Consider the following 11,236-nt stretch of genomic DNA (forward strand, 5'->3'; position numbering starts at 1 on the left):
GGGACTGAGACTGGGAATATATAGACTGAGAGAACGGTGTGAAGGTCCTTAAATGCCCTGCCAGGGTATGTGGACATAATCCTTTAAAACAGATTACTATGAACAGCCATTAAAGGTTTGGGACAATGGAATGACATTAGCAGAGATGTATTTTTGTAAAAGAACTGGCAGGATTTGGGAGAGGAGGATGGCCTGGAAGCAGACCAATTAGGAAGCAATTTAATTCAACAAATGTTTTTGGGATGGTTGCTTTGTGTAGGTCAACTTTGGTATAAAAAAGATGAAGAAACAAAAGGCTTATCACCATGAAGCTCATGTCCTCATCAGGGGTTAGATGTTCAATGACACAAGTATAATAATGGAAGTATAGTAAGATTTTGACATTTATGGATTTAAAACTCACTGTTTAATGATTTATAAAGGTCTATGACATGCAGAAATTTGTGATTTTGCTGAGACCCATATTTTATTTATATTTATTTATTTATTTACATTCTGTATTGGGAACAAGGATTTCAACAGGGTTGTGCTCTATTCTTTATTTATGGTTATATATGCAGTAATTTCCTGAAGTGATAAGAGCTTTCTTGTTTTTTTCAGATTAACTCCATGGTTATTACTAAATTAATGATGCAGTGAAACACAGACTCCTTTCAGTTGCAATATTTATTTTAATAGCCCAATTAATTATTTGAGTCCTATGGTTCAGACATCTGTATTTAAATATTATTTTTCCCGATGTTTATTGTGGTATAATTAACAGATAAAAATTGTATATATTTAAGGTGTATAATTTGGTAGGTGTATATACATTGGGAAACAATTATGACAATCAAGCTAATTGATACACTATTATCACATAGTTACCATTTTTTGATATTTTTACAAGAGATATATTTTACATACAACATTGTGTAAATTTAAGGTGTACATTTTTTAAAGTTTTTATTTACATTTCAGTTAGTTAACATATAGTGTAATATTAGTTTCAGGTGAACAATATAGTGATTCAGCACCTCCATACAACACCAGATGTTCATCACAACCAGTACACTCCTTAATCTCCATCACCTATTTAACCGGTCCACCCTCCCAACTCCATTCTGGTAACCATAAGTTTGTTCTCTCTAGTTAAGAGTCTGTTTTATAGTTTGCCTCTCTGTCTCTCTCTCTTTATTTCCTTTGCTCTTCTGTTTTGTTTCTTAAATTCCACATACGAGCGAAACCATACAGTAGGTATCAATTTCTGATGGGCTCATTTCCCCTTGCATGATACTCTCTAGCTCCATCCATGTCATTGCAAATGGCAAGATTTCATTTTTTATGGCTGAATAATATTCCATTGTGTATATACGTATATGCATATATGTATATGCATATATACACATATACACAGATTCAGTCTACTAGTATTTTATTGTGTGTGTATATATATATATATATATATACATATACACATACACACACACACACACACACACACACACCACATCTTTATTCATTCGTCAGTCGATGGACACATGGGCTGTATCCATAATTTAGCTATTATGGATGATGCTGCTAAAAGCATTGGGGTGTATGTCTCTCACTTAGTATTTTTGTATTATTTTAGTAAACAACTACTAGTGTAATTGCTAGATCTTAGGGTATTTCTATTTTTAACTTTTTGAGGATGTGCTAATATTTTCCAGAGTGCCTATACCAGTTTGCATTCCCATCAATAGCACAAGAGGATTAGCCTTTCTCTACATCCTCACAAACACCTGTTATTTCTTGTGTTGTTGATTTTAGCCATTCTGACAGGCTTGAGGTGATAGCTCACTGTAGTTTTGACTTGCATTTTCCTTATAATAAGTGGTGTTGAACATCTTTTCATGTGTCTGCTGGCCATCTGGATGTCTTTTTTTTTTTTTTGGAAAAAAAGTCTATGTCTTCTGCCCATTTTTAATTGGATTATTCATTTTTTGGGTGCTGCATAAGTTCTTTATATATTTGGGATGCCAACCCTTTATTCACATATGCCATCACAAATGTCTTCTACCATTCTGTAGGTTGCCTTTTAGTTTTGTTGATTGTTTTCTTTGCTGTGTGGAAACTTTTTATTTTTATAAAGTCCCAATAGTTTATTTTTGCTTTGGCTTCCCTTCCCTCAGGAGATATATCTAGAAAGAAGTTGGTACAGACAATGTTAAAAAAGTTACTGCCTATGTTCTCTTGTAGGTTTTTGTGGTTTCAGGTCCTACATTTAGGTCTTTTCTTAAATATTTTATTTATTTATTTATGAAAGACAGAGAGGGAGAGAGAGAGAGGCAGAGACACAGGCAGAGGGAGAAGCAGGCTCCATGCAGGGAGCCCGATGTGGGACTTGATCCCGGGTCTCCAGGATCACGCCCTGGGCTGAAGGCAGCGCTAAGCCGCTGAGCCACCCAGACTGCCCCTTACATTGAGATCTTTAATGCATTTTGAATTTATCTTTTTGTATAATGTAAGCAAGTATGGTCCAATTTCATTCTTTTGCGTGTTGTTGTTCTGTTTTCCAAACACCCTTTGTTAGACTGTTTTTTATCTAACGGATATTCTTCCCTGCTTTGTTGAAAATTAGCTGACCATATAGTTGTGGGTATATTTCTGGGTTTTCTGTTTTATAGTTCTATGTGTCTAATTTTGTGCCAGTACAATACTATTTTGATTAGTACAGCTTTGTAATATAACTTCAAGTTTGGAATAGTGATACCTCCAGTTTTTTCATCTTCAAAATTGCTCTCACTGTTTCAGGTCTTTTGTGATTCCATACAAATTTTAGGATTGTTTTTTTCTAGCTCAGTGAAAAATGCTAGTGGTATTTTGATAGGGATTTCATTAAATGTATAGATGTGTTTGGGTAATATAGACATTTTAACATATTTGTTCTTCTGATCCATGAACATAGAATGTCTTTCCATTTCTTTGTGTCATCTTCAGTTTCTTTCATCAGTGTTTTCTAGTTTTCAGAGTACAGGTGTTTCACCTCTTGGTTAGGTTTAATTCTGGGTATCTTACTATTTTGGGTGTAATTGTAAATGGGATTGATTCCTTATTTTCTCTCTCTGCTGCTTCATTATTGCTGTAGAGAAATGAAACAGATTTCTGTACGTTGATTTGGTACCATGTGACTTTACGGAATTCTTGTATCAATTCTACCAGTTTATTGTTGGACTCTTGGGTTTTCAGGATGGAGTATCATATCTAATACAAATAGTGAATGTTTGACTTCTTCTTTGCTGATTTGGACCTTTTTAAAAATTTCTTTCTGATGTCTCATTGCTGTGCTGGGACTTCCAGTACTGTTAAGGAACAGTCGTGAGAGTACACATCCCTGTATTCTTCCTGATTGTAGAGGAAAAGCTCTCAGTTGTTCTCCATTGAGTATGATGTTAGCTGTGAGTTTTTCATAGATGGTTGTTAGTATGTTGAGATATATTCTCTCTAAACCTACATTGTTGAGTGCTTTTATCATGAATGGATGTTGTATTTTCGAAAATGCTTTTGATGCATCCATAAAATAATCATGTGGTTATTGTCCTTTCTTTTATTGATGTGGTATATTACGATTTGCAAATATTGAGCCACCCTTGTACCCCAGGAACAAATCCCACTTGATCATGGTGAATGATTTTTTAAATGCTTTGTTGGATTCAGTCTGCTAATATTTTATTGAGAATGTTTGCATTCATGTTCATCAGGGATATTGGCCTGTAGTTTTTTTGTTTAGTGATGTCTCCATTGGTTTTGGTATTAGAGCAACGCTGGCCTCATAGAAAGAAATCTTTTCCTTACTTTTCTATTTTTTTTTTGAAATAGTTTGAGAAGAAGAATGCGTATTAACTCTTCTTTAAATGTTTGGTAGAATTTGCCAGTGAAGCCATCTTGTGTTGGCCTTTTGTTTCTAGGGAGTTTTGTGATTACTGAATTGTTTGCTAATTATCAGTCTGTTCAAGTTTTCTATTTCTTCCTGTTTACTATTTCTTTAGTTTTGGTAGTTTATATGTTTCTAGGAATTTATCTATTTCTTTCATCTTTTCCAGTTAGTTGGCATATGGATTTTGATAATATTCTTTTATAATAGTTTGTATTTCTGTGGTGTTAGGTGTTCTTGTCACCTAGGTGTCCTTTCTTGTCTTTGTCACTTTTGGTCTCTCCTTGGCCCTCAAAGATACGCTGTTAATATTTCTTGCAGGGGGATGCCTGCGTGGCTCAGCGATTGAGCATCTGCCTTCAGCTCAGGGCGTGATCCCAGGATCTGGGATCTAGTCCCACATCGGGCTCCTTGCAAGAGTGCTTCTCCCTCTGCCTGTCTCTGCCTCTGTGTGTGTGTGTCTCTCATGAATAAATAAGTAAATCTTTAAAAAATATATTTCTTGCAGGGCTGGTTTAGTGGTCACAGACTCCTTTAGTTTTTGTTTGTCTGGGAAACTCTTTATCTCTCCTCTTGATGGATAGAGTATTCTTGGCCACAGATTTTTTCCATTTGGCACTTTGAATATATCGTCCCACTCCCTTCTGACTTGCCAAGTTTCTGTTGAGAAATCTCCAGCTAGCCTTATGGGTCTTCCCTTGTAAATTAAGGACTTCTTGTGTCTTGCTGCTTTTAAGATGTTTTCTTTATCACTATATTTTGCAAATGTAATTATAATATGCCTTAGTGTTGGCCTGCATTTGTTGATTTTGATGGGAGTTCTCCGTGTCTCCTGAATGTGCATGTCTGTTTTCTTCCCCAGATTAGGGAAGTTTTCAACTATTAGTTCTTCAAATGAATTTTATGCCCCCTTTTCTCTCTTTTCTTCTTCTGGGACTCCTATAATACAACTGTTATTACATTTGATGGAGTCACTTAGTTCGCTAGGTCTATTCTCATATTGCATAATTCTTTTTCTGTTTTGTTAAGCATTATTATTTTCCATTATTTTGTCTTCTAGGTCACTAATTCATTCCTCAGCTTGTCCCAGCCTGCTGTTCATTGCATGAGACCTGTTTCCAATCTCATTTATTGCACTTTTCATCTCTGACTGATTCTTTTTTTAACTCTTTTATTTCTGTGGTAAGGGTCTCACTGATGTCTTCTTCTTCTTCTTTTTTTTCTTCTGAAGACCAGTGAGTATCCTTATGATTGTTTATGATTGTTCCTTTAAATTCTCCATCAGGCATGTTACTTATATCTGTTTTGCTTACATCTCTGGCCATAGCTTTATCTTGTTCTTTATTTTGAGATAAATTCCTCTGTCTTGGCATTTTGTCTAAGTCTCTGCCTTCTTTGTGTTAGAAAAGCCAATTATGTCTCCTGCTCCTGAAAGTAATGGCCTTATGAAGAGGTCATGTAGTGTCTGGGGCCTGATGTTTCAGGGAGTGTCTCTGATGTGTACTGTTTGCACTGTGCTAGTGTCTTTTGTCTACACTATCCTTCAGGCCAGTCATCTGTGGAGGCTCTCCTTGCTTGCTGTGCGTAGTGTTTGGTCCCCAGCCTGATTGTTGTGGGTTTTAACTAGGGGTACTCTGGCCTACTTATGAAATGAGACCTGACACCACTTCCATGAGGACTGAGGCCCTGCAGAACTCTCTGGTTAGGATGTGTGGTGGGGTCAGGAGTTTGTGCTGTCCTCTGGGGGAGATGCCTATTGCATTGGGACTGAGGCCAGCATTCTAGCCTCAGTCCCAATGGGACTGGGAAGGGCATTCTAGCCGGAGCACAGCAAGGTGGGTCTTGGTGTAAGCTAGTTAGGCAGTCAGTGTTGGCACTGGTTTGCTTCCTGCATGTGGATCTGTGTTATGCTGAGGGATGGGGGAGGGAAATGGCACCAGCCAGTTTGTTTCTTCCCAGAGATCTCTATGGATGCTGCCTCCCAATGAAGCACTCCAAGAAGAGTGAATAATCTCTCCCCACCCACCCAGGATTGTACTAGGTGCTCTTCAAATCACTGTTTCTGTGCTGTCTGCCCCCAGGTGTTTGCCTACCTTTTCTCCTGGAGCAGGACAGTTCCCTCAGGGCTCTGCCCTGGCCAAATCTACTGACCTTTAAAATTCCAAACTTGAAACCCTGCTGCTTGTAAGAACTCATCAAATTCAAATGCTCTCCTTTTCCAAGACATTGGCTTTTATGGAAATGTTCTCCTTGTGCACTGCCCTGTGTACTCCTCTCTCTTGCCTTACTCTGTGATCACAGCTCCCTCCCCTCAAGAGCACCTATTACCCATTTCTCCCCCAAAGCATGTCTCTATTTCCTGAACCACCTTCTTTGATATGACCTCTTCTCTCCCTTTAGTTGTATAGTTTGTTCTTTCAGTCTTCAGGTTGACTTCTTGGGAATTTAGAATGATTTGACAGTTATCCAGTTCTTTTTGTAGGATGAGGCAAGACTAGGATTCTCCTTCTCCACCACCATCTTCCTCTACTCCTAAGGTGTATAACATATTGATTTGATACATTGCTATTGCAACTTGTTTGCCATTGCCAATACCTCTATCCTATCATATAGTTATCATTCTTCTAGTGGTGGGAACATTTACAATCTAGCCTCTTTGCAAGTTTAATATTTATAATATATCTTTGTCCTCTCTAATGACTGTATTGTATATTAGGTTTCTAAGACTTGTTATCAATTGCAAGTATGTATGCTTAAACATCTCTCTCATCCCCTACTCCCAATCTCTGGTAGCTACCATTTTATTCTCTGCTTTTATGATTTCTGTTCTTTTAGATTCCACATATAAGAGATAGTACACAGTATTTGCCTTTCTGTGTGATTTATCTCATTTAGCATGATGTCCTCAAGGTCCATCCATTTTGTTACAAATGGCAGGACTTTTGTCTCATTATTCAACAATGTTTCATATAAGCGTACATGTATATATCTATCTGTATCTATCTCTCTATATATATACATACATATGTAAAATATATATACATATAAAATCCAGTCTTATTTACTTCTTTATCCATTTATCCATGCATCTGTTAACACTTAAGTTGTTTTCATACCTTGGCTATTTTGAGTAATGCTGCAATAAATTTGGGTGTGCACATGTGTTTTGGTAACCTCTTTTGATTTCCTTTATATAAGTAAGGGGGATTTCTTTTTTTAAAAGATTTATTTATTTATTTATTTATTTATTTATTTATTTATTAATGAGAGACAGAGAGAGAGAGAGAGAGAGCGGCAGAGACACAAGCAGAGGGAGAAGCAGGCTCCATGTAGGGAGCCTGACGTGGGACTCGATTCCTGGTTTCCAGAATCACACCCTAGGCTGAAGGCGGCGCTAAACCCCTGAGCCACCGGGCTGCCCGAGGGGATATTTCCTGAGTGTATGGTAATTTTTAATTTTTTGAAGAACCTCTATACTGTTCTTCCTAATGGCTGAACCAATTTACAATACTACCAACAGTGCATAAATATTCCCTTTTCTTAACATCCTTTCTAACACTTATCTCTTGTCTTCTTGATGGTTGCCATTCTTAGAGATGTAGGATGATATGTCATTGTATTTATCATTGTGTGTGTGTGTGTGTGTGTGTGTGTGTGTGTGTACTAGAAACACTTAAAATCTATACCCTTAGTAAATTTCAAGTATACAATACAGTATTATTAATTATAGTCATGAACATTAATCCCCATGTCTTATTCATCTTCTGATACTAAGTCTGTACCCTTTCACCAGCATTTCATTATTCTTTCTCTCTGATCCCAGCAGGAACCACCTTTCTACTCTCTGCTTCTATAAATTCACCTTTTTTATTCCACATATAAGTGAAATTGTGTAGTATATTTTCTGTGCCTGGCTTATTTCACTTAGCATAATGTACTACAGGTACATCTATGTTTTTGCAATTGGCAGTATTTTTTATTTACATGGTTGAAAAATATCCCATTATATTTTTGTATCCATTCATCCATCAATGAACACTAGGTAGCCTCCATATATTGAAGACTGTCAGTAAGATGAAGATGAACGTACGAACTTAGATATCTCTTTGAAATACAAACTTCCTTTCCTTTGGATATATACTCAATCAAAAGTGTGATTGATGGATCACATGCTAGTTCTATTGTTAATTTTTTGAGCAACCTCCATACTGTTCTCCATAATGGCTCTACTAATTTGCATTCCCACAACAGTGCACAAGTATTCCCTTTTCTCCACACCCTTGCCAACATTTATCTGTTTTTAAATTAAAAAAAAAAACATTATTTGTAATTGAAGTATGGTTGGCATATAATATTATTAATTTTGCATGTACAACATAGTGATTTGATAATTATTTAAATTATGAAGTACTCATCATGATAATTTCAGTTACCATCTGTTACCATATAAAATTATTACAATATTGGAAGGTCAGATAGAAAGACAAATACCATATGATTTCACTTACATGCGGAATCTAGAAAACAAAACAAAAGAACAAAATAACAAAAAGAGAAATAGTCTCATAAATATAGAGAACAAACTGGTGGTTGCTGGGAGGGTATAGATAACTGAAACACTTGTTAGGTTTTTTTAATATTAGCTATTGAAACATACATGAGATGATATCTCACTGTAGTTTTAATTTACATTTCCTTGATGATTGATTTCCTTGATGTCGAGCACCATTTAGTATATCCATTGGCCATTTGCATGTCTTCCTTGGAAAAAATGACTATTTAGATCACTTGTCCATTTTTTAACTATTTTTTGCTATTGAATTAATTGTGTAAGTTCCTTACATATTTTGGAGCCTAACCCCTTTTGAGGTAGATGATTTGTAAGTATTTTTTCTTCCATTCTGTGGGTTGATGCTTCATTTTCTTGATTGTTTCCTTTGTTATGCAGAGATTTTTAGTTGAATAAAATTCCACATGTTTATTTTTGCTTTTGTTACATTTGCTTTTGGTATCATATCCAGAAAATCATCACCAAGACCAATGTCTGGGAACATTTTCCCTATGCTTTCTTCTCTAAGTTTTACAGTTTAAGATTATACATTTAAATCTTTAATCCATTTTGATTTGATTTTTGTGAGTGCTGTAGGATAGGTTCCAAATTTATTCTTTTGTATGTGGATATCTAGATTTCCCAGTGCGATTTATTAAAGAGACTGTCCTTTATCCATTGTGTATTCTTAGATCCCTTGTCAAATATTAGTAGACTGCATATGCGTGGGTTTATTTCTGGACTCTCTATTCTGTTCCATTGGACTATGTATCTGTTTTTATGGTAGTACCATACTGTTTTGATAACAAGAGCTCTGTAATAGGATTTAAAACCAGGATGTATGATGCTTCCAATTTGTTCTCCTTGCCCAAGATTCCTTTGGCTATTCAGTCTTTTGTGGTTTCATGTGAATTTTATAATTTTTTTCTATTTTTATGAAAAATACCACTTGAATTTTGATAGCGATTGCATCTAATCTATAGATCACTTTGAGTAGTATGGGCATTTTAACAATAGTAAGTCTCACAATTCATGACCACTGGATATCTTATCATTTATTTGTGTCTTGTCCAATTTATTTCACCAATGTTCTATAGCTTTCAGTTTTTCATTTCTCCTGTTCAATTTATTTCTAAGTATTTTTCTTTTTGAAGCAATTATAAATGAGATTGTTTTCTTAACTTCCCTTTCAAATAGTTTTTTATTGGCATATAGAGATGCAACCGATTTTTGGATGCTTCTTTTGTATCCTGCAAATTCATTAAATTCATTAATTTGTTCCAATAGGTTTTTGGTGGTGTATCTAGTTTTCCCTAGAAAGACTGTGTAATCTGCAAACAACAATTTTACTTTATGATTTGGATGACTTTTATTTCCTTTTCTTGCTTAGTTGCTCTGGCTAGGACTTTAAGTACTATTTTACATAGAAGTGGTGAAAGTACGCATCTTTGTTTTGTTTCTTAAAGGAGAAGCTTTCAGATTTTCATCATTGAGTATGATGTTAGTTGTGGCCTTATCATATATGGCCTTTATTATGTTGAAGGACTTGTTGCTATACCTTATTTGTTGAAAGTTTTTGTCATGAAAGATGTTGCATTTTGTCAAATGTATATTCCACGTCTATTGAGATGGTCATAGGATTTTTATTCTTTATTCTGTTAATGCCTAGTATCACATTTATTAGTTGCATACATTGAACCATCCTTGCATCCCAAGAATAAAATCTTACTTGATTGTAGTATATGATCCTTTTTATATGCTGTTGAATTTGGTTTGCTAGTATTTTGCTAAGGACTTTTGCATCCAAATTCATCAGGGATATTGGCCTGAAGATTTCTTTTCTTTCAGTGTCCTCCTTTGGCCTTGGTTTAGGGTGATGTAATGTTGGCCTTGTAAAATGAGTGGGAGGTGTTCACTCTTGTTCAGTTTTTGGAGAAGAGTTTGAAAAACAGTTGAAATTAGTTCTTTTTAAATGCTTGTTAGAATATACCAGTGAGGCACCTGGCCCTGACTTTTCTTTGTTGGCATATTTTGGATTACTAAGTCAGAATCCTTACTCATTAATGGTTTGTTCAGATTCTATTTCTTCATGATTCAGTCTTGGTCAGTTATATATTTCTAGGAATGTATCCATTTCTTTTCGTTCATCCAATGTGTTGTCATATAATTGTTCATAGTAATCTCTTATGATCATTTTTATTTCTTGGTATCAGTTGCAATATCTCCTCTTTCATTTACAATTTTATTTATTAAGTAGCTAAAAATTTGTCAATTTTGCTTTATCTTTTCAAAAACTCAATTCTTAGTTTCGCTGATCTTTTCTATTGTTTATTCAGTTTCTAGTAATTTATATCTGTTCTAATCTTCATTATTTCCTTCCTTCTTCTAACTTTGGTCTAAGTTTGTTTAGTTCCCTGAGATGAAGTATTAAAGTGCCCTACTGTCATTGAATTACTGTCTATTTCTCCCTTCATTTCAGTTAATATGACTTTTATATATTTAAGTGCTTCAGTATGTACTGCATTTATATTTACAATTGTTATATCCTTTGATGAATTGACTCCTTTATCACTGTATAGTGACCTTCTTTGTTTATTGTGGCACATTTTGAGTGAAAACTCATTTTGCCTAATACAAGTACAGTCACTTCTGCTATCTTTAGGTTACTATTTGTATGGAATAACTTTTTTCATCCCTTCACTTTCAGCAAATGTCTGCCTGTTACTGAACTGGGCCCTTGGGCTCTCTAAGCAATAGAAATTGACAAGGCCTAACAGGAATTCCAGACAAGG

This window comes from Vulpes lagopus, chromosome X (assembly GCF_018345385.1).
Source record: "Vulpes lagopus strain Blue_001 chromosome X, ASM1834538v1, whole genome shotgun sequence".
Classification (NCBI taxonomy): Eukaryota; Metazoa; Chordata; class Mammalia; order Carnivora; family Canidae; genus Vulpes; species Vulpes lagopus.